Below are 23,325 nucleotides of genomic sequence, written 5' to 3'. Positions count from 1 at the left end.
TATTTTCATAGAATTTACATGAATTCTATTCTGAGCAATTTCTTCTAATAAGACCTAACATATTCTTAGATTACCATTGTCCTAAAGAAAACAGCAATAGTTGCTTACACATTTATTTTACTTAGATATACAGTTTCACATAGCCCAGGCTGGTCTTAAATTCACAGTGCTGTGTACCTGAGAGAGACCTTGAACTTCTGTTTCTCCTGCCTCTGTCTCAGAAGTGCTGAGGTTAGAGATATGCAGGGATCAAGCTGGGGGCTTTGCTGATGTGAGACAAGTACCTAACCACCCTAACATGGCCCACTCTGCTGTGGGCTACCTCTCTAGCCCACACTTACTTTCCTTCCTCTGAACCCTTCTCCTTACTTTCCTGGATCACATTCTGGGCATGTTTCAATGTAGAGGTAATAAGAACAATTGGCCTTTGCATAACAGTGTTAGTGAGAAAGCAAGACTGAATTTCACCATACAGGGCAAGAGCAGAAATACAATCTGGACTCTTACAACCAGAGTGTTGTTCCTCTCAGACGAGAATGAATCTGTTCATAGAAATTTTGATCAGAAATACATTTTCCTGTATTATAGGGCATAGTTGAGGGTCATTGAATTGTTAAATGAATGTAATTTAGTTATAGAAGAAGTTTTATAAAAACCAATATTTCACATTATGGCAAGTTAATATGATTATTAAATGACTACAACCTCAAAAAAAAAAAAAAAAAAAAAAAAAGAAAAGAAAAAGCAAATCACCAGAGTCTTGTTTGCCAGAGGTTAATATATTAAATATTTTGTATTACCATCTGTTTTTTCTAGTAAGTGCATATATTCACTTCTATATGGTTTAATCATTTGTCATAGTGTATATTCCAATTTATTTATTTCCATGACACTTTAACCTCTATAAGATAATTCTCTAATGGCCACATAAAACTTACCATGTTAATAAGTTATAACTCAAGTGTGTGTATGTGTATACACATGCAAGCCCCTTTGAATCTGAGGAGGTCAGAGAACAAATCAGTTCTCACCTTCTCCCACCATGCTGTGTAGCAAGCACCTTTACCCGATGAACCATCTTGTTGGCCCCTTTGCTGTTACATATAACATGTGAAGGTTACATATCACCTTGCTGACATGATATACCACTTAACAAACGATTTCAAGTTGTGTTTGACACCTGGCAACTAAGCTCCTAGAATAGAAACCCTTGGCTAAGTACCAGTTAGAAACAAACAGGTTTGCTTTCATTCTTCTGCTTCCTGTTTTTGTTTGCAGTGCTGAGACTTGAACTCAGAGCCTCACACAGGCTAGGCAGGCACTCCACACTAAACTGCACCACACCCTCTGCTCCTAAAGTGCTTTGATAACCAGCATTCAGAACATTAGTAAGTACATAAAAAGCTATAGAATGTCAATATTTTTAAAATACACACTCAAAGTTTTCCATGTGTTTTTAAAACTATTACAATTGCAAGTCAGCAAGAGAGCTAAGTAGGTAAAGATGCTTGCCACCACGCCTGACGGTCAGCTTTAATCCCTGGATCTACACTGTAGAAAGATAGACCACAGTCCCCCAGCCTTCTGATCCTCACACATGTGAGCACATGCATATATCCAAACATATTAAGTAAAATAAAACAAGTAAAAGAACAGAGCTGGAAAGGTGGCTCAGCACTGAAGAGCATTTGCTGCTCTTACAGAGGACAAAAGTTCGGTTCCCAAAACTCATATTTGATGATGCAAAAGCTGCATGAGATCTAATGCTCTCTCCTGACATTTGGAGGCATCCCACATATGTGCATGTAATACCACCCCACGTACACGGACATACATGGGAATTACTAATTATGAAAAATGAAAAATACTATTGCTAACTTTAAAAACCAAAAATGTGCTGTGTTTCACTTTTACTTTCATTTCTATCCTGGGTGTATTTCCAGACAGAGATCCCAAAATCAATTAATACAAAGTAACATTAAAAAAACAAAAACAAAAACAAATTAGTTAACCCCTAAAAACCAAGTGTGTAAAAATTAGCATGGTCTTTCTAAGCTGGAAGGTACTTCAACTGCCTGAAGTTGCTCTACAGCTGACGCAGGCCCAGAAGCATCAAGTTTTCTCTCTGGCAGTCGGAGACACACAGCTTCCTGTGTTTGAGATTCTTCGAGCAGTTAAATTTACAAAAAGGAAGTACGGTTGTCCGGCCTTGCCCTGACTTCATCCCAGCCTGACTCCCAGGTGAACTGAGCACTCAGTCCATGGGGATTAGTATCAAAGGTCTGAGGAAACACAGACACTGTAATATTTTTTAAGAAAGTATAATTCTACTTTTCACTTAATTGTTTTCCCTCTGGACTTTTATTTCCTGACATTTCACCTAGGAGATCTAACATGTTTACTAGATCTTATTTTTAAAATTCCATTTTACTATTGTGCGTGTTGCTTATGCATATGTATGTGGCATATGAGTGTATGTGGAATAGGCTCATGGATGTGCAGATGAATGCCCATGCATGCATCCCAGGCCAGAAGAGGATGCCGAGAGTCTTCTATTGCCTTGAGACAGGGTATACCACTGTATACTTTCTGTTTGGGCATGGCTGGCAGGTCAAAGAGCTCTCAGGATCAACTGTCTCTGTCTCTTCTCTGCTTCATATTCCTGAAGTATCTCCCCCCCACTCTCTCTCTCTCTCTCTCTCTCTCTCACACACACACACAGAGAGAGAGAGAGAGAGAGAGAGAGAGAGAGAGAGAGAGAGAGAGAGAGAAGGAGAGGGAGAGGGAGAGGGAGAGGGAGAGGGAGAGGGAGAGGGAGAGGGAGAGGGAGAGGGAGAGAGAGAGAGAGAGAGGGAGAGAGGGAGAGAGAGCACAATGCCTGACTTTTATTCACACGGGCTCTGGAGATTTGAACTTGGGTCCTCATGATCATGGAGCAAGCACTCTTAACCATGAAGCCACCACTCTAGCCCCTTGTGACAGATTTTAGTCTTCACTTTTTAAGAAATTAATTATTAGATGAATCATTTCTTTTAAATAATAAAAGGGAAAGCAGAAATGCAAATGTGCATTATATGCCCACTTATTTCTAGAGGACAATTGAAAAAAAAGATTTATATTTGCTATCTTCTGTGTCCCCATTCCCTGAAGCTTTACAGTTTTTCCTTTCCATACTTAGGAATTAGAAGTCAGCCATATTCACCGATAGCATCAGTTCTAATTTTCTGTCAAGTATCTGAATGTAAGAGTCTATGACGAGTTTAAGAGACAGAAAATATCCTTTGAAACATGAAACAGTTCTAAAGGCATAAAAGGAAAGTACCCTGGCTGATGTTGTCTTAAGTAGGGATTTCAATAGGAACAAAACTATCAGTTAATTACCAAATCTCAACTATAGATTTGCTGTTCTTCCAAAAGACCCAGGTTTGGTTTTTCAGCACCCATGGTAGTTCATGCCCAGCTTTAACTCCAGTTCTAGGGGGATCTAACTCCCTCTTCTGTCCTTGGAGAGTATCAGGCATGGGAGTGGTACATAGACATACTTGCAGGCAAAACACTCACATACACTAAACACTAAAGAAAGATTAAATCTCAATTATCAGCAAGTCTGAGGAAGAGAATAAAAATGAAATCTTACTACAGTAACAATAACCACAATAGTGTGTAGTTTTGTTGGTGGTTGCAGGATTGAACCCATAGCTTTGTGTACATTAGGCAAGCATTCTGCTACTAAGTTATGTCCATAGTGCCATGTATTTTGGATTTGTTTGTTTATAAGTATTGGTGTTTTGTCTACCAGTATGTCTTCACACCATGTGTGCCAGAGGGCATCAGAAGAGGGTGTCAGATCTGCTGGAACTGGAGTTATAGATAGCTGTAAGCCACCATGTGAGCACTGGATATTGAACCCCAGGTCATCTGGAGAAGCAGTGTGTTAGTTGGAGTTTTATTGCTGTGAACAGACACCATGACCAAGGCAACTCTTATCAGGACATTTAATTGAGGCTGGCTTATAGGTCCAGAGGTTCAGTCCATTATCACCAATGTGGGGAACATGGCAGCATCCAGGTAGGCATGGTACAGGAGGAGCTGAGAGTTCTATATCTTCATCTGAAGGCTGCTAGCAGAATACTGTCTTCTAGACAGGATGAGGGTTTTATAGATTCCTACACCCACAGTGATACACCGACTCCAATAGGGCCACACCTTCTAGTAGTGTCACTCCCTGGGCCGAGAAAGTACAAACTATCACAAGCAGCAAGTGCTCCTAACAGTGGGTCACCTCGCCAGCCCCCTGGAGGGATTTTAAAGGCACAGGTTTCCCTTTGCTATCACACAGTGATAGTCTAGACTGCTAACTTGCTATGTTACATTTACAAAGGCTCCATGTGGTCAGATAGCAATATTGGCTAATTTCAGGTCTCCCTCCCTCCCTCCCACCCTCCCTCCCTCCCTCCCTCCCTTTCTTTTTTACCTGAATGTATGAGCCCCAAGAGACTCAGCCATCTATCTCCCCAGTTTTGGTGTCTATTATTTTTAATGTCAACTCACTACACACAGTCCTTCCTAATGGGACTGTCAGACTGCTAAGTTTTCTCCTCCTCAAGCTTGAAAAGGTGTTAAAATGTATCCTGAAGAGGTCAGAGAAAGTCTAGAAGAGCACACAGAACAGGCCGCATGGGAAAAGCACAGGAGAAAGATAGGTGTGTCTTAAATAGAGACTAATGTCATAGGAATGTGGGCTTATGAGCTGAAGGGAGGTGGCCGGCACTAAGAAGTTACAGGAAGATGTGTCCAGTAAGGCAGGACTGTCTTGTCTTCTAGGTCATCACTTGTGACCTAGCTAGGTCAACAAGTAAAAAATCCAGTCTTTCCCTGTGGAAAGATTGTTCTAGAAGGTACAAGCCCAGAACTCCTCCCTAAATTAATACTCAACCAGGAATCATCCAAAGGGTACAAGCAGTAAGCTATTTTCTCAGAATGGATCACTGAAAACGAGGATTGACTAACAAATTTTCAGGCTTCATTCTGCATGTGTGTGGTGTGGTGTAGATTTGTGTATGTGCATGTGGAGGTCAAAAATCAAGACAACCTTCTATCACTCTCTTGATTTGTTTTTTCTCATACAGGGGCTCTCACTGAAGCCAGTGTTTTGTGATTGAGTGGACTAGCTGGCTAATGAGCTCTGGGGGTCTTCTTGTCTTTTTTCTTCTTAGTGTTGTGATTACAAAGCCACACTACTATAACAAACTCTTCATGTGGATTCTAGGAATCTAATCCCAAGTCTCCTTGCTTGTATGGCATTTGATTTCCACCTGAGTAATCTCTCTAGCCCAGCAGGGGCTCTTCTCCTCAAGAAGGCTCTGTCTTTGGTGACTCAACATCTTGGCCACCCATGGTAAAGGCATTCTGTCTATCTGCCTCTGAAGTCTGTCTTCCTCTGCTGTAAATGTTCATGTGAAGAAGACAAGACTTTCCTGGGATGTGGCAGTGATGTCCAAGTAAAATTTATTCTAGTTCTGGCTACTTGACAGAAATGGAACAAAAAGAAGTTGGAAACCAAGAAGGGGTGTAAATGGTTGTTTTAAATGTTATTTAATAATTCTATTAGTTATTAGTATGACCCAGTGAACCCCCCCCCAATAACTGAGGCAGAGTCCTATGGATTTTTTATTATAAATGTTGTCCCTTTTCCCAGTCTCCCCTCCATGAACCCCTCTCCCCCTCTCCTTTGGCACTAAGAGGGTGATTCCCCCACCTACCCACACACTCCCATCTCACCCCTCTAACATCCCCCTTCTCTAAGGCATCAAATCTCCACTGAGACCAGAAAAGGCAGTCCTCTGCTACATATGTAGTGGGAGTCATGGACTGGCCTATGTATGTTCTTTGGTTGGTGGTTTAGTCCCTGGGAGCTCTGAGGGGTCCAGTTAGTTGATATTGTTGTTCTTCCTATGGAGTTTCAATCCCCTTCAGTTTCTTCAGTCCTTCCCCTAACTCTTCCATTGGGGGTCCTGGGCTCAGTCAAATGGTTGGCTGTGAGTAACTGAATCTTAGGTGCTGGTAGAGCCTCTCAGAGATCAACCATGCCTGGCTTCTGTCTGCAAGCAGTTCTTGGCTTCAACAATAGTGCTGGGGGTTTGGTGTCTGCGCATGGGATAGATCCCAAGGTGGAGTGGTCTCTAGATGGCCTTTCCTTCAGTCTCTGTGCCATTTCTTGTCCCTGTATTTACATGTATGTCCTTTTGGGTCTGGATTACCTCACTCAGGATGATATTTTCTAGTTCCATACATTTGCCTGCAAAATTCATGATATCCTTGTTTTTAACAGCTAAGTAGTATGCCACTGTGTAAATGTACCATATTTTCTGTATCCATCCTTCCATTGAGGGACATCTGGGTTGTTTCCAGCTTCTGGCTATTATTACAAACAAGGCCACTATGAACTTGGTGGAGCTCATGTCCTTGTGATACGGTGGATTCAATGCAATCCCCATCAAAATTCCAACTCAATTCTTCACATAGATAGAAAGAGCAATTCTCAATGTCATATGGAATAACAACAACAAAAAGAAAAAACAAAAACAGGATAGCAAAACCAATTCTCAACAATAAAAGAACTTCTGGAGGAATCACCATCCCTGACATCAAGCTGTACTACAAAGCAATAGTGATAGATAGATAAAAACAAAAGCACGGTGTTGGTACAGAAACAGACAGGTTAATCAATAGAATAGAATTGAAGACCCCAAAATAAGCCCATACACTTATGGAGATCTTTGACAAAGAAGCCAAAAATATACAATGGCAAAAGGAAAGCATCTTCAACAAATGGTACTGATCTAATTGACAGTTTGCATAAAGAAGAATGCAAATTGATCCATTTTTATTTCTTTGTACAAAGCTCAAGTTCAAGTGGATCAATGACCTCCACATAAAACAATCTAATAGAAGAGAAAGTGGGAAATAGCCTTGAACACACTGGCACAGGGGAGAATTTCCTGAACAGAACTTTAATGGCTCAGGATATAAGATCAACAATTGACAAATAGGACCTCATGAAACTGAAAAGCTTCTGTAAGGCAAAGGACACTGTCATAGGACAAAAAGACAACCAACAGATTGGGAAAAGATTTTTATTAACCCTACATCTGATAGATGATAAAGGGCTAATATCCAAAATATACAAAGAACTCAGGTTAGACTCCAGAAAACCAAATAACTCAAAAAATGGGTACAGAGCTAAACAGAGAATTCTCAACTGAGGAATCTGGAATGACAGAGAAGCACTTAAAGAAATGTTCAACATCCTTAGTCATCAGGAAAATACAAGTCCTATGGATTTTAAAAATCAGCTTTAGCACAGTTTCTGGGTGAATTACCTAATCTATTGTTCTATATGCTCGCTTGTTAACACTCCCCAGCTGCACTCTCCAAGTCCTTGCTGTTTTGAGTCTCACCCGGGTTATTTCTGTTCCATCAGTCCGTTCTCAGGGAGCATTTCATTCAGCCATGTGGTCCTGTTCCATCATGTCAAATGGAGAACTCCTGTACTTTCTCCTCCTTCCTCCTTCTCCTCTCTCCTTCTTCTTCCTCCTGTTTTTCCTGTGGTCCCTACCAGTAGCCCCTTTATTTAATCAATAGCTTTAAATTGAGGAGCAAGGTTTACACAGCAAAGGCTGGTATACGTGAGAATTCACTGGTCTGGGGGCAACCAGATCTTGGGATTCAGAATTTATTATTTGTCTACACTGCACCAGACCAACCCCCCGACCCCCGACAAATGAGTTCCACACCAGCTGACAGGCTTGATGATACAGAGTCACCAGCACAACATCAGCAGTGAAAAGGCTGAGAATCATCATACAGTGTGAGAGTTCCCAACTCAACCAACAGGAAAAGAGGGAGAAGGACAAAAAAGCAGCCAGAGAAAAGGAGAAATCAGTGCACAGAACAAGCTATCCCAGACAATAGCATTCTACAAAGGAGCTTAGAAGAGTCTAGCAGAATAGAGTGGAACAGAGTGAATAGCTGGGGAGATTGCTTGGTTGGTAAAGTGCTTGCCATATAAACACAGAGGATATGAGTTTGATCCCCAGAAGTAACATTTTGTTTTTTTTTAACTTTAAAAATAATTTATTTCTGTATTGATAAGCATTGTTTGTTTCCAATACCTCATTTTATTAAAAAAGTATTTCAATATGTGTGTACCTAGTTACTAGCTCCCTTAGTTCTATGAAATTCACTCCTGAAAATGGGATTCCTTGGTCTAGAAGTACAGATATTAAAATTCTCTTCAGTACTGCCAACTTGCTTCCCACAAAAGGTCTTAAGAACACTGTCAGTAACAGTGTGTAAAGACTGAATCCGTTTTTCATGCTTTTGTCAATGTGACAAAAAAACGTATTTAGTTTTATTCTCTAACTCTCCTGAATGACTGCCACTCAGACACATGTCTCCTTTGCGATTTCATTCCAGTGGTCATTGCATTTGTATTCTTTAATCATTTTCAATGTGATCATTTATATTTTACTATCAAAATTTAAAGGTCTTTTTGGTTTGTTTTGATATTTTATTTACATTTCAAATGTTATCCCCTTTCCTAGTTTCCCCTCTGAATACCCCCTATCCCCTCCCCCCTCCCCCTGCTCACCAACCCAACCACTCCTGCTTCCTGGTCCTGGCATTCCCCTATACTAGGGCATATAACGTTCACAGGACCAAGGGCCTCTCCTCCCATTGATAACCAACTAAGCCATCCTTTGCTACATATTCATCTACAGCCATGAGTCCCTCCATGTGTATTCTTTGGTTGGTGTGGTTTAGTCCCTGGGAGCTCAGGGGTACTGGTTGGTTCATATTGTTGTTCCTCTTATGGGGCTGCAAACCCCTTCAGCTCCTTGGGTCCTTTCTCTAGCTCCTTCATTGGGGACCCTGTGCTTAGTCCAATGTATGGCTGAGAGCATCCACTTCTGTATTTGTCAGGTCCTGGCAGAGCCTCTCAGGAGACAGCTTTTAAAAGGAATGCCTGTGGTGTCTCATGCTTGTACTCACAGACCTGGGGAGCTGGAGACAGGTAGATCCCTGGGCTTGCTGGCCAGCCGAGATAGCCTATTTGTTGAGTTCCAGGCCAGTAAGTGACACTGTCTTTAAAACGAAGGTGAACTGTGCCATGGGGATGGCACCCAAGATTGAGTGCTGACTTCAACATGTACATTTGTGCATTCATGTGATCAATACCCACACTCACATGCATCTACACAGCATCACCACCACCACGGCCAAAAGTCAGAGCAGACACCTGAGAGTTGGAGAACCAATGCTTGTGGAACTCTGGAGTTCATAAAAGTCTGTGCTAATGGGAGCATAACATACAATTAGTAACCCTCCTTCAATTACAGAGGGAGCTGATGTGGGGAGAAGTTGGTACTTGCCAAAAGTTATGTAACTAGTTCAAGGTGAAGCCTGCTGAGAAAGGAATTTTGACAGACATCTCTAAAGGTGTACACGAGGGCTAGAATGGTTGAAATCCTTTCCTATAGCAACTGGCCTAGATTTAGGGGATCAGAAATCTGCTCTACATCTGGTTGTTAGACAGGAAGGTAATAGCAGGGGTTGGAAATACACCTGTGACATCCAGGGAGCAGCCTGTGTCTTCAAGTGTCCTGTCTCTTTGATTCAAGGTGGGGACAGAGCAGAGCTTGCTTGGTGTTATATATTTGATAATCTTTAGTTCATTTACTATCCCTAGCTACTATTTTACATATAATAGTCACAATATATCTACACATAGCACAATCTCTTTTTCTTGACAGTTTAATTAGTAGACATTAAGGAAAAAAAAGAAAGAAAAGAGAGAGAGACAGAGGGAGAGAGAGAGAGAGAGAGAGAGAGAGAGAGAGAGAGAGAGAGAGAGAGAGAGAGAGAGAGAAACTACAGGCAGGGAAGATGGCTCAGTGAATAAAGTGCTCTCTGTGCAATCGACGAAGAGCTGAATTCAGATCACCAGCTCCCAGCTGACAGCTGAATGTAGCAGTACATGTCTCTAAGCCCACTTCTGGGAGTGGAGGGGTGGCAGAGACATGGAACTCAGGGGCTAATGGTCAGCCAATCTATTGGAAAAAACCTCCACGTTCATTGAGAAACCTTGTCTCAAAAAACATGGTGGAGAAGCAATTGAGTAAGATACTCTGAGGTCAATCTCTCCTCAGCATGTGCTGGTATACCTTCACACACACACACACACACACACACACACACACACACACACACACGTATATACTACACACACATACACACATGGAAAAAAGAAAAAAATGTAAAACCGAAATGGCAGGTCCCTGGCCTTATGCTATTAACATTGTATCTTATCAGAGCTTTGCTTTTAGTGAGCCCGCCAACTCCCCTGTAGCACTTTTAGTTTACCTGGTGCTGAACCTGGAGATGTGGCAATGGAGCCCGACACATGAGCTTGTGGTTTGGAGGAGGAGAGGGAGGAACTCAGTAGACTGAGCTTTAGGAAAGTTGCTTTGTAGGAAGTGACTCGTTTTACACCAGTAACCCGACCACCATGGCCAGATGCTTGCTGTTTACTCGCTCTCCATGCTGTGCTCTTTCTGCTGAGTTCCTGGAGCTCTACATAGATAGATGGTGCTACACTGTGCCCTTGAGTTTATGCTCTTGGAGGAGAGCTATCGAAATGACTCAGGGTTTAGGTCATCCACCCTTTAATGCAAAACAGAGGTATCAAGCCAAGAATAGCAGTAAAAGCAAAACAGAAAACACTGCACTTCAGTGGCAGGGGTGCCTGAGCAGCTACTACAACCAGCAACAGCAAGAGCTCTCAGAACTCACAAGAGACTTCAACTGTCTATGACAGTGAATGTGACTCTTCTTGAGTTCCAAGAAATACTCACGGAACTTTACTAAGAAAACAAAAACAAAAACAAAACAAAACCCAGGGTAAAGTGCACAAGAAGGAACTTCTCATAAACAGAATTTTGATTGAGACCACGCTTGGTTTATGCACCTTTTCAGTCAACGAACATTATTAGTCTCTCTGTGTGACTTTCTTTAATACATGCTTCCCCAACCCATCCCTGGAGAATTTTGGATATTTTTTCTTTACTCAAAATATCACAAATATTCACCTATATGTTTTTTTCTAGCTTTGGATAATATTTCAGCTTTTTTTTTCAACTTAAGTCATTTGGACTTTGTAAAAAAAAAAAAAAGAATATAAAGTAAGAATATAATTCATTTCCCCGACAGACAATTTCCATTCTTAATTGCTTGAATAGTCTGTCTTCTTTCCATGATTTTTCTCAAAGCAGAATGTGAAAGAAGCAGTATGCTCAATTGAAATTGTGTAGCATAGGGTGTATTGATTGTGGCCAAGGAAGAATGCAGGGCTGTGTGAGAGTCTGTGAAACACATGTGGATTGATGCAAACCATCCCTCAACTCCATCATTCCTCCTGTCTCCAATTTCTCCCCTCAGACCCCTCAACCTTTTGCCTTCTTTCACAACCCAGTACATAAATCCAGAGTATGTCACAGGTTGCACAGAAACAACTACATTACTTTGGTCTTCCAAACCTCCGTCCAACCTCCAGCCACTGGCCTTCTGACCCACCCTCATATACTCACCCAGTTGACAGACAAATGCAGTTAATAAAGCTGTTGGGCTGGGAAACTATAGCAAAGAAATAGGAAATCTTATAGATAGGCTATCTAAGAGAGTTATATGTAAAAATAGAAGCTATTTCTATTCTGTATAACTGGGGGGAGTCACTTTGTTTTCCTAAACTGTATTTCTCTCTCCCTCTCTCCCTCCCCCCTTCTCTCTCTCTCTCTCTCTCTCTCTCTGTGAGTGTGTGTGTCCCTCCCTCTTTCCCTCCCCCCCACACAGAAAAATTTTCATACTTGAGTAGCTTCTGCAAACTACATAGAAATATAGAAGTAGGCATTCCTCTACAGCTGAAAGAAGACCTTTTTTTAAAAAAGAGGTGATTCACTTAAAGAAGTGATTTCCAGTCCAGCAGTCCAATCCAATACGGCATGATTTCCCCTGGCATCCTTTAGTCCACCCATCTAGTTTAAGGGCGACTTCTGAAATAAACTGGTTCTTTCATTCCATCACACAGGTGGGTCCTGGGGCTTGAACTCAGACTTTCAGGCTTGGTGGTGAGTGGCTTTATTTGCTGAGCAATCTTGCTGTCCAGCCATGCCATATTTTATTATTTAAATGAATTATAAATACTTCATGATCTTAGAAGTGGGGGCGGGGGGAAGCCAGAAACAAACATCAAAAGAGCAAACACTTCTCTCTGCGATGCTGGTATCAGTGGCAGAACTGTTAACAGTTTGAAAGACCGTTTGACTGGTGTACTTCAAAAAGCCAACTCAATGCTACTCTAAGTAAGTTCTAACTTAGAGATCAGCACTGTAAACAGATGGATAATTTGTATAAGAACCCTAGATTTCTAGGGGCGTCGCCAGTGATTTTTCAGGTACATCTATCCAATGAGAATAGGGACAGGCAATCTTAGCTAATGGGTTTCCCCTTTTAAACTCCTAGCAGGCAAAGGTTGTTAGGACAACGTATGACATCTGTATATGCTTTGACTTTTCCCCCAAGACTTTTAAAGCCATATAGCTTAAGGGCTCTCCTCTGATTAGATCTAGAATTGCTCACTAGAAAAGATAACCTACTCCTCACAGCAATTTGTAATGTTCTAACCAGAGTGATAATGGGTGGTCCATTCTTTCTAAACGTCCCACTTGTGCATATTTGAGACGGGGAACTCGGGTGTCTTTGCAACTTTTTTTTTTTTTTTGAGCACAGGATTGGAAAGCGAGGGATACCGTCTTACCCACTCGGGTCAGTAGTACACGGGCGAGTGCTTGTCCAACACGGAGCCATTAGGAGCCAAGCAAAGTGCCGAGCGGGTCCACACCGCAAGCTGCAACGCAGCCCACCGGGCTTGGCCGGATCCTAACAATGCTACCCTCGTGTCTCGGTGCTCGCCTCCAGCGCGCCTGCACGTACGTAGCTCGCACGTGTGTGTTGACATGGAGTTCGTGTGTGGACCCCCTTAGAATATGCTGAAACCGATTTCTCAGCGAGGCGCCGGAGACAGGTCGAGGGAAGGTAGGAGCGGGTGCGGCGGGCTCCCCCGGCCTCGGGGCGGGGAGACAGCGCGGGCCGCGCAAGTCCCGCGCCGGCCGCTAGAGCCCCCCGTGCGCAGCTCGGCCCAGGCCCCGCGCTCGCCCGGCCCGGCCCCGCGCTCGCCCGGCCCGGCCCCGCGCGGGGAAACACTCAAGCGCACACAATGAACTCCGAGGAGGCCGCGAGCCGGGCCGGCCGCCGCGCCCGCACCGTGTGAACCGCCTCTTGGTTGGGGGATGCCAACTTTGCCCCCCAGGCGTCCTCTGCAGCCCCGCAGGCCCCGCGCCGCCGTCGGGCTGAGGAGACGCGGTGAGTGAGCGAGCGAACGAACGAGCGAGCGAGAGCGCGCGGCGGGCCAGGCCTCCAGCCGGCGCGCGACGCCCCGGCCGCCTCGCCCGGTTTCGCCCCGGCGCGCGCCGAGGCATTTTTTTTTTTTTTTTTCTGTGGTGGAAGCCGCCGCCAACATGGCGCCCCTCGAGCCCCGAGCCCTCCGCGCTGAGCCAGCGGGGGGAGCCGGGGAGGAGGGAGGAGATGGCGGGGAGGAGGAGGCGGCGGCCTGCGTCCCCCCCGCCCCCCGCGCCCGTCGCCGGCTGAGGCCCGAGAGGCGCCGGGCGGCGGGAAGGAGGCGGCTCCGGAGGGAGGGCCGGGCGCGGCGGCGGCAGCGGCGGCGGCGACGGAGCGCAGCATAATGGTGGGGAAAGCTCGGCGGCGGCGGGGCGGCTGGGCGGCGGGGAGGGCGGAGGCATCCGCGGCGGCGGCAGCGCGGCCTGAGCTGTGGTGGCTGCCGGGGCCCCGGGCTCCCGGGCGGGCGGGCGGCGGCTGCCGGTGGCGTCAGGCACGGCCCCAGGCCGGTGAGGCCTGAGGGGTGGGCGCGTTTCCTCTGTCCAGCACCTTGTACCTCCGGCTGACGTGAGGAGCAGGCCCGCGGGAAGGCCGCGGAGAGCCGCGCGCGGCCTGCTGGCTCCGGGAAGCCGCGGAGTCTTGTGAGCTCCTCCCGCCCGGTCCCCGCGCCTCCCGCTTGGCCAGGCCCTGGGGCCTTTGCGCGGAGCGTGTAGCGAGCGGGCGGACGGGGAGCGATGAAAGCGAACGCCCCTGAGACCCGAGACCGGTGTCCGTCGCTCTCCCGGGGCTGCAGGCGAGCGGGTAGCGAGGCCTCAGCTGCCTCAACAGGTCCTTCTGGCCGTCCTGGGGGGATCGGCCGTCTTGTGCCCACGCAGAGCTGCGGAGAGAAGCCGATGGGGACGCTGCCTGTGGGGTTGTGGCCTGAACTTTCGCTTGCACTGTCTCCCCTCATGCCTTTTCCCTGGGCCGAGCCGAGGGGGCTTTTGCGGTGTGTCCGTGGGACTTAGTGGTTGGTGATGTGTTTGTGGTGCTCAGTGTGTGTCCGTGGTACTGATTGTCCTATGTGATTCGTGTGTAGCCCTCGGTGTCACCGGCAGTATGCATGCACACAGTCCTCTAATCTGTATAGACGCCGGCCTCTGCCAGCGAACAGCTGAACTGTGCGCTGGATTCCCGGTGTGATAAGATGTGAACATAGTATCTAGCATTGTGTGGGGTTCAGTGTGCAGTATTCCTTGTATAGAGTATCCAGTGCCATAAAGTGTTACAGAGTATCTGGTGTTAACATCCCTTGCATGACCAGTGTGATCGGTGTTTTATACTGAGTACACACAGCGTACCTGCTTTCCTGTAGGGTTGTATACACAGTTACTAGAGTCATAAGTAGTGTTTACACAGTACCCATGTTTAGTGGGAGGCATATACTGTACCTAGTGTCTTATGTGGTATGTATCCAATTGCTGGTTTCACTTGCTGTATACATAATGACTGATGTCATGTGTGTTTTTGAGCATAGAGGAAGTGGCCAGGTGGCCCGATGAAGGAGAGGTCACCCCAAAGGCAGTAAGCATTTTAAGGGGTTTTGTGAGACTATCTCGCTCAGGCCCTCTCTCTGCTTCACCTGGGAGTTAAATTTCCTACAATCAATTGTGTTGTATGCCGGCAAAAATATTAAAAAAAAAATCACTAGGAGACGCAGAAAGTAAATGCTTTAAAAAAAGAAAACAAGATATGTAACAAGATATGTAGCTTAATTATTATGGGACACATAATCTCAAATGATTGGGGGGGTGCCATTGATTCTAATGAGTGTCTAGAAGTTAATAGAGAGTGTCTGGTTGTACTCTAAAAGTTTGAGTGTTTTATGGTAGTAAAGATGGTGTTTGTATTTTTTAAAATCTCTAATGTGTTAGACTAGAAGAAGAAATGGGAACTTATGTACATACAGGTAGATTATTTTCCTGGTCTTTGTTTACATTGTAGTCAGTACTTTGTTTACATTGTAGTCAGTATTTTGGCTGACTCAGTAAGATGAAGAGGCCAGAGAATGAAAGATTAGAAGACATGAGCTGCGATTATGATCAGGTTAGAATAAGTTTCTTGTTGAGCTCCGATTAAGAAAATAGCTGTGCTTTACCCGCTGTTTTTTCTGTATAGGCGGTTCAGGTGAAAATTGCATTTCTTGTGTTCTCCAAGGTGGACAGTTGGGTTTTTCTTGCAGTTAGCATTTGCAATAAATGCACACATGAGTGCTTTTGTTATAAAGAAAAATAGATTTAAGATGTTAGAACTCCACTCTGATTCTACTTAAATATTCTTCAGATATCTTAAAGTTAGTGCTCTGGGTGGATGTCCATTTGCCTGTTTCTGTAAAGGACATAGGTTTGTTTCACCCCTTTGTAACCCTTCCTCTGTTCCCCTTTAGGATGGTTCTGATAGCATATAATAGAGGCATTCATATCCCTGCATAACTTAATTGAGATGCTAATTGGAGCAAAGATTTTTGACATTTGTAACAGAACTATCACATGCTGTTAGGACAGTGGTTGCTTAAAGCCCTAACAGCTGTTGGAAGATTTTTTATTACCCTCTCTAGTTTTCAGTTGATTGATTTTTTTTAAAACAAACAAAAACCCCATCATTAAATCTAAGCAAAGAGAATGTGTCATGAAAAGAAAAAAGAACTAGCAAATGATCAGCAAACCTTGGACCTTCACTGCTTGCAAACCTCAATTGAATTCCACATTACTTTCTTTCAGAGTGGTTAATTTTGTTGTTATTTTTATTTGAGTCATGCATAATGATTAAGACCACAGACCTAGAGGGCTGGTGACTTGGGTTTGAATCTCCCTTGGGTCATTTAGTAGGCTCTTGGCAAATGACTTAACTTTTGGCAGGTAAGGCAATGAAGAACAAGGAGTAAGTGAACCAGTCTCACAGTTCTTGTGAGGATTAGAGCGTTCCTGAAGCAGTGCTGAGCTCCCCAGAACTGTGAGGACAGGTTTCACAGCTGAGGTCCTCATTGCTATGCATTGTACCCTCCTTGACTTAGGACCTACAGAGCTGCAACCAAAGCTGAGCGCCCGTCTAGGCTCTCTTGTGTTGCCTTTAAACCTCTAGTTATCTAGCGTGGAAGAAAGTTGTTATTTTCTGTCCGGGTATTTAATCCGTTTTGTTGATTTTGATACAAGAAAGACTGTAGATTAGGCACCTACCAATAGTTTGTAAAGTTGCCCGTATGCAGGCAACGTTCCTAGAAGTAGTCATTTTTGTACAAGTTAAGTCCATAGCTCAGGCTTTAAAAGCCCATTAGCCCAGAACAGGGCTCAAGTGAGAGCTGACACCGTAACTCCTCTTCCTTTTGAACTTTTGTTAGCTGTGGTGGAGACTGTGTGTGTGAAGGCTTTCTAGATTTACTGTTATCGTGTATGTTTATGCATAATGTGTACCAGTGTGCACACTGAGACAGGAGTTTGGAAACCAAAAGACAACTTGCAGGGATGAGTTCTCTCTGCCCTGGGGACTGAATTCAGAATCTACAGGCTTTTATAGCCTGCACAGACTGAGCCATCTTGCTTGCTCACAACTTTGTCGTGTTTTTATCTTGCTCTATTGTTACTTTGCTTCTCTCAGTGTGCCCTTGCTATTGCTGGTTTTGTTTTTCTCCTTCCATTTTTGAGTTTTATTTACAAATCATATAAAGATTAAAAGGAATACACACACATACATACACACACACACACACACACAGCTCCCAGAAGCAATTTTAACAATGGTGTTTTTTGATTTTTAATTCATTACTTCAGAACCCCTGGTATTTATCATCCCTGACAAACATACGTAGCTGAAACAGAACATCTGAGAGTTATTTTTAAATATTGGCTCTAGTTTGGTACTTTTACTCACCTATTATCGAATAGAAGATATCCTAAAAATCCGAAAGATTAAGCATCTGACTAACCTGTGTATATATAATCATCAGATTGTCCAGTTAAGTATCTCCCTCTGACAATTTGCTTAGTTTTATCTACTTGAATACACAATGGACTATGCAAGTACAAGTATACAACTTCAAATTACATGTTTTATATTGCCTCAGTAGATAATCTGCAGGGAACAACTGTGGCCATCCTTTCACCACTTCATTCTGGAAACAAATTCCATTTCTCATCCATATTTTCTAAGAATTGATAAGAGATGAAAGGCAGCTAGTTTATATCTATCTGCACATGGCTCTCCTACAGTGACCATGAGCTGCCTGCAGTGCCTGTTGTCTTATTGTCCCAAGAAGTGCAGCTCTAGGTTGTGCTGTGGTGACTGGGGGTGATAGGGACCTGTGGCTTCCTATGGTTCTCTGTTGAAATGTAACCACAGAAGTGAGTACCCAACAGTAGAACATTGGTGCATTTCCACCACAGTGCAATGTTCACCTACACTGACTCACACAAATTTGCATACTGTCATCTTAAAAGTATAGCAGTCTAAATATGGGAAGTTGAGTGCCTTGTAGCAGTGTGTTCCCCATCCTGCTGTTGATGCGCGTGCCTGTGCACTGGAGCATATGTAGATCTGTGTAGCGCTGACGTGCAGAGAGCCCTGCGACACTGCGTGAGTGACAGAGAGAGAATCTGCATATAAATTCCCTGAGAGCAGTCCTTTTGAACAATCTAACTGCTAAACGTGTGCATGAAATGGGTGACCATTTTAAGTTTTAAGGAAAGGGAGGGGAGAGGGAGGGAGAAATAGAAATATCAGCCTGCTGTTATTGACTGTTTTCCACCTAGAAAATTCTAGTTACTTTCTACTGTGGAAATGTTATATAAGATCAGAATCAAAATCATTTATAAATACAAAGCACAAATCTGTAAGTAAAACATATATTTGGTCATTTAAAAATACTTGCATAGTACAATTGTGTATTCAAGTAGATAAAATGAAGCAAATTGTTAGAGGGAGATACTTAACTGGACAATCTGATGATTATATATACAGGTTAGTCAGATGCTTAATCTTTCGGATTTTTATGATATCTTCTATTTGATAATAGGTTTTTAGTTTTAAAGTCAGGTTTTTTAAAGGAGACTTTAATATTTGGGACAGTGTTCTCACAGTGAGATGCAGGGTAAGACCTTAGCACCTGTTAAATAAGAGGAGTAGAAATCCCTTATGTCCAAGTGCTTAGGTCATTTATTTACCATGCCATTGTAAAGATATGGCTCCTTTGGCTGTGTGGCAAGCTTTATGAAGTTTATTCCATGAAGTATTTACTTTATGAGTGGCTATAACATACCTGACTTTATATAAAACTTTAAAAAAAAACATAGACAGTGGTAAATACTGGTAGGTCAGACTTTTTAGACATTTGAAAGATAGGCTGGTAAGCCAGACATGGTGTTGTACACACCTTTAACCCCAGTACACAAGAGGCAGAGGCAGTTGGGTCTTTGAGTTTGAGGCTACCCTGGTCTACAGAGAGAGTTCCAGGACAGCTAGAGCTACACAGAGAAACCCTGCCTCAAAAAAACAAGAAATGAACAAATGAATAAATGAATGATAGACCAGCATCTGTTTATCTCATAGATATTGGAAGGGAAATAATTTAACATTTATTATGAGAACGTGAAAGATCGCTACAAATTTTAAAATATGTGTTGAGAGTCTGTAATATAAAATCTCACTATAGTGTTTGAAACCTTTTTAAAATCAGGAAGACACTAACTTCCTGGACTGAGGCATGTCACCTTGCACATTAAATTGCTTTAAAAGTCTACTTTGTGAGCAGTTTTTAGGAAGCCTTCTTTCCTTGTAAATATGGCCTAGGGCAGCACCTTTCTATATTACCATTCTTTAAGGCGTTGGTAACTGAGCACTTAACCACACTCGCAATGTTATACAATCCATGCATCCCTCCCATTAGTGTATTGGGGGAAATAGTGCAAGTTCATAGAAAAGGGACAGGCTCCTGTTGCCCAGGGTCATAGAGATATGATCAGATTGCTTGGAATCCAAACTTAGGAGCACCAAACGTTAAGTCCATTGTTCTTCTCAGTCTAAGTCCCATGAGTCCCCGCTCTCCCTGGAGGACCTTTATAAATCTGTTAGAGAGAGAGAGAGAGAGAGAGAGAGAGAGAGAGAGAGAGAGAGAGAGAGAGAGGCATAAGATAATACTGTGAAACCATGCTCAATTGAAAGAGCAGGAGTTGAAAAGAAAAGAATATTAGAAAACTGATAATCAGAACATTCCATAAATAAAGTTCGGGTTAGTTCCAGTTTCTTTGTTAATGATAGCTAGTAATCTAAGAACAAGCATATATAATTGGTTCATTTTCTTTCCGTTGCCATAGCAGCTCATATTATGGAGACACAACTTGGCGCAAGTTCAGGAGTAGTGAGTGGGGATACTTAAATCTTTATTTTAATGTTTATAGTAGGAGAAACATGCTTGGAAATACTTGGCATGAATTCCAGTGCTAAAGTCTTGCTGTCTTATGAGGGGCAGCCTTTGTCTTGAATCTTAGCCGTCTCTTAACTGGGTAAGTTAATTTGGACTGGAATCCTAAATTCTGGAAAGCTTCTCTGCCCACCAAGCCTTCAGATGTCTGCAGGCTGTGTTCTGCTGCCCACAGTGAAAGGGTGTGATTCCCTGAGACGCACGCGCTGTAAGGACCCCTCCTTACACTCTGCATGCAGCAGTGCAGCATCCAGAGTCACGTTCTCCAGGCAGGCAGCAGTGGGGCTGCATTGGGGTAGTAAATATGATTTTCTCATTTAGCAGCTACGCAGAAGTTTTCAGAAAGAAGCAGTCCCTTAATGAAGGCTAATTATGGGGAAGCTTTCTCAACTTGGAAGCTATTGGGTGTTTTTCTTTTTCAGTTTTATTTTTGTCATTTGATTTATCTGCTTAGTATTTTTGTGTCTTAAAATTGCATCAGAAAAGCTCTATTGAGCAAATCCTTAATTTTTAACCAGATTGTTATATGGAGCTCTTTCCCAATTAACATAAAGTCCACCTATTTTAACTGCTTGGGTATTACAGTTGAAAACAGAGAGACTATTTGTGTGTGTGTGTGTGTGTGTGGTAATTTACCATTGGAGGTGTGTTTTAAACTACAAAGGAAAAAGTCTAAGGTAACTTGTTTTCTACTGTGTTTTTGTTAGTATGACTCTTTATATACAGAAAAATCAAATTAACTACCTGAAGTTTTATTATAAAATTCCTAAATATTTTAAAACTCTGCACATACGTGTGTGTGTGTGTGTGTGTGTGTGTGTGTGTCTTCTGCACATAAAATCTTAAAAGGAAGTCAATTGCTTCTGATCCACTTTTCAGGTAAGAAACTATCATTTGAATAATTTGAAGATTTATTAGAATTGTTAAATTAGTTTTTCTCATTAATTAATTAAAAGCTAATTAGACATCAGTTCAACTCAGAGCTTTTTGTTCATTTATATATTTTAAATGCTAATGAAAAATATTCTATGTAAGCCTTGCTTATAGTAAAGCTGGAACCTCTCTATTTTGAGGGGAATTTTAGATGACAGTGCTATAGGATTAACATTAGGAACCAATCATAGTTTAGCATCCTAGTTCTGTAAAGCCCAATTATTAGTTTCTACACTAATCTCTCTCTCTCTCTCGTGTGTGTGTGTGTGTGTGTGTGTGTGTGTGTGTACCTTTGCAAAATCCTTTTTGGGTTAGCTTACTGAAAATTATGTATCCTGGACCTTTAGCTCTACTTCTCAGGAATTGCTGCAGAATCAGACTTTACATGTTTATCATGTATGTATGAGGCACCAGGTTCTATCTTTAGCACCAAAAATCAATGAATCAAATATCCAAAGGAACAGAATGACCAAGTAGCCTGAGAAAGAGATGCATCTCTAAAGAAAGCTTGAAGTCTTCCTATGTTTCTCAGGAATGCAACTATATTGCCACTGTACCAGATTGGGAAAATGACTGTCCAAGAACACTGAAACTCCCTGGTGGCATCAGATAGAGCTATAGTCACTAGTTACTGTGCATCTCTGGGGATAAAGGAGGCTCAGATGCTCCACATGACTGTAAAGCAGCAGCATCCCCGTTCCACATGAACTTCCCAGGATTCCTCAGTGCTCGGATTCAGAGCATGGTTTCCCTAGGGCAGGCATGTCAGCTTGTCTTGGGTGTGCAAGTCTCAGTAGTGTGGGCATTGAGGAAATGTTCTAGCTCTTCTTCTTGTTTTGTATTTTCAAGACAGGGTTTCTCTGTATAGCCCCAGCTGTCCTGGAACTCAGGTTGTAGACCAGGCTGGCCTTGAACTCAGAAATCCGCCTGCCTTTGCCTTCCCAGTGCTGGGATTAAAGGCGTGCGCCACCACCGCCCGGTTCTAGCTCTTCTTATGTGTTCTTGAATGATTCGTTTCCCTTTTATTCTGGATCCTGTCCAGTAGTTTGTTCTCCCCACATGGATTATAAGAGTGGTTCCTTCCTTGAGTGTCTAACATGTCTGGCTTACTTTCTTTGCTCTGGAAGAAATCCCTGAGTTGTCTTACTTTTGCAGGAGCTACAGTGGCCCATGTCTGCACACTCCTTCACTGCTGTACTGTCACAGAAATCCCAGGGACTAGGCAGTACCTGGCACTTTGCATAGGCATCTCTCATCCATCTTGAATATGGTGCTCACACTATTCCAGCTCCACAGAAAGTTAAACTGAATGGCCGACCGGCTTCAGAGGAAGGATTTAGGGCAGGTACCACTGCTGAAGCACTCACCACAGTGCCAGCACCTGCTCCTCCCCTGACTGTGTGGTCCAGCCCATTTGAAGTCCACTGTCTGCAATGATGATAACTAAGTCCTTCCTCTTCTTTAAGAGGGTACCAAGCCATATTTTTGTCTATAAAAATATCTGGATCAGATACATTGAATATTTATATTTCTTTTTTGTTGCTATTAGAATTTTATTTAAATAAAACCATTCTTACAAAAGAGAACATTTTTACAAAGAAGTGTTTTGTTTTTACAAAATTTTAACTTGAAATTTTAACAGAAAATTTTAGCTGGCAGTACTATCCAGCTTTGCATTTGTTGCTAAGTCCAGGTACTATTTTCTGGCTGGCTCTCAGTGCTATAAGCAGGGAAGGGGCCTGACTTTGGGCTTCCAGACTGGAATTTACTTGGAAGTGCTATCATTCTGTGAAAAAGGCTCCACTGAAGGTTGGCTTTACCAAGCTGATTTCTGTCACCTTGGTGAAGCGGGACCACAGGCTACTTTGGCCTTCCTGTGTCACTGCTCTGTAGGATGGGAAGTGTTACAAGGTAGTAGTCAGAGCTGTCTGCAATCATTTTCCTTCCCTTAGAGATGATAGTCCTAGTAGGGCATTTTAGGATATGTATTCATATTCCAATTTTCCTTTTAAGTTTCCACTTTCCCCTCAAGCATTAGCCAAGGCATTCTCTTTATTCCTTCAATAAGTAACATCCCCATGTGCAATTATCACAGCCATATTAAATAAAGAGTCTGATGATTGTACTTAAAGTTTGTAAGTGGGCTGTGGGTCTTGCTCAGTGGTAGATCTCTTGCCTTTTATTTGCAAGGCACTAGGTTCAATCCCCATTACTTCAAGAAGTAAAAAGTGCATGTGTGCATCATGTTGTGTGCATTTGATGTTTTTGTCAAAGTTTATCTCCCTCTTTCTGTCATCAGCCCAGTAATTTGATTTGTTTTACAAAGTTCTTACCATCATACTCTTATTATTTAAGGTTTTTCTGTTACTGAGTTCCTTGACTTAGCTTTTAAACTTTCTTAAACATACCCAAAGTGCTGTTTGTAAAGT

At 43.0% G+C, this 23,325-nt stretch overlaps 1 protein-coding gene across 25 annotated transcripts in view; it reads left to right on the top strand.

Moving 5' to 3' along the window:
- The first annotated feature begins 12,192 nt into the window (after nt 1–12,192).
- The window catches only part of Zmynd11 (zinc finger, MYND domain containing 11), an 81,179-nt gene continuing 70,046 nt past the window's right edge, over nt 12,193–23,325 (top strand). For 4 of the 25 annotated variants that reach the window (NM_001347481.1, NM_001347472.1, NM_001347480.1 and 1 more), the window contains exon 1: nt 13,737–13,861. The gene's annotated coding sequence lies outside the window, so the exon portion shown is untranslated. Of the gene's footprint in view, nt 13,480–13,736; nt 13,862–14,396; nt 14,501–23,325 lie in introns of those variants that run through there. The other 21 variants (NM_001347473.1, NM_001347479.1, NM_001347477.1 and 18 more) reach the window with 16 other exon arrangements.

This window comes from Mus musculus, chromosome 13 (assembly GCF_000001635.26).
Source record: "Mus musculus strain C57BL/6J chromosome 13, GRCm38.p6 C57BL/6J".
Taxonomy (NCBI): Eukaryota; Metazoa; Chordata; class Mammalia; order Rodentia; family Muridae; genus Mus; species Mus musculus.
This window is presented reverse-complemented; position numbering and strand designations above follow the sequence as displayed.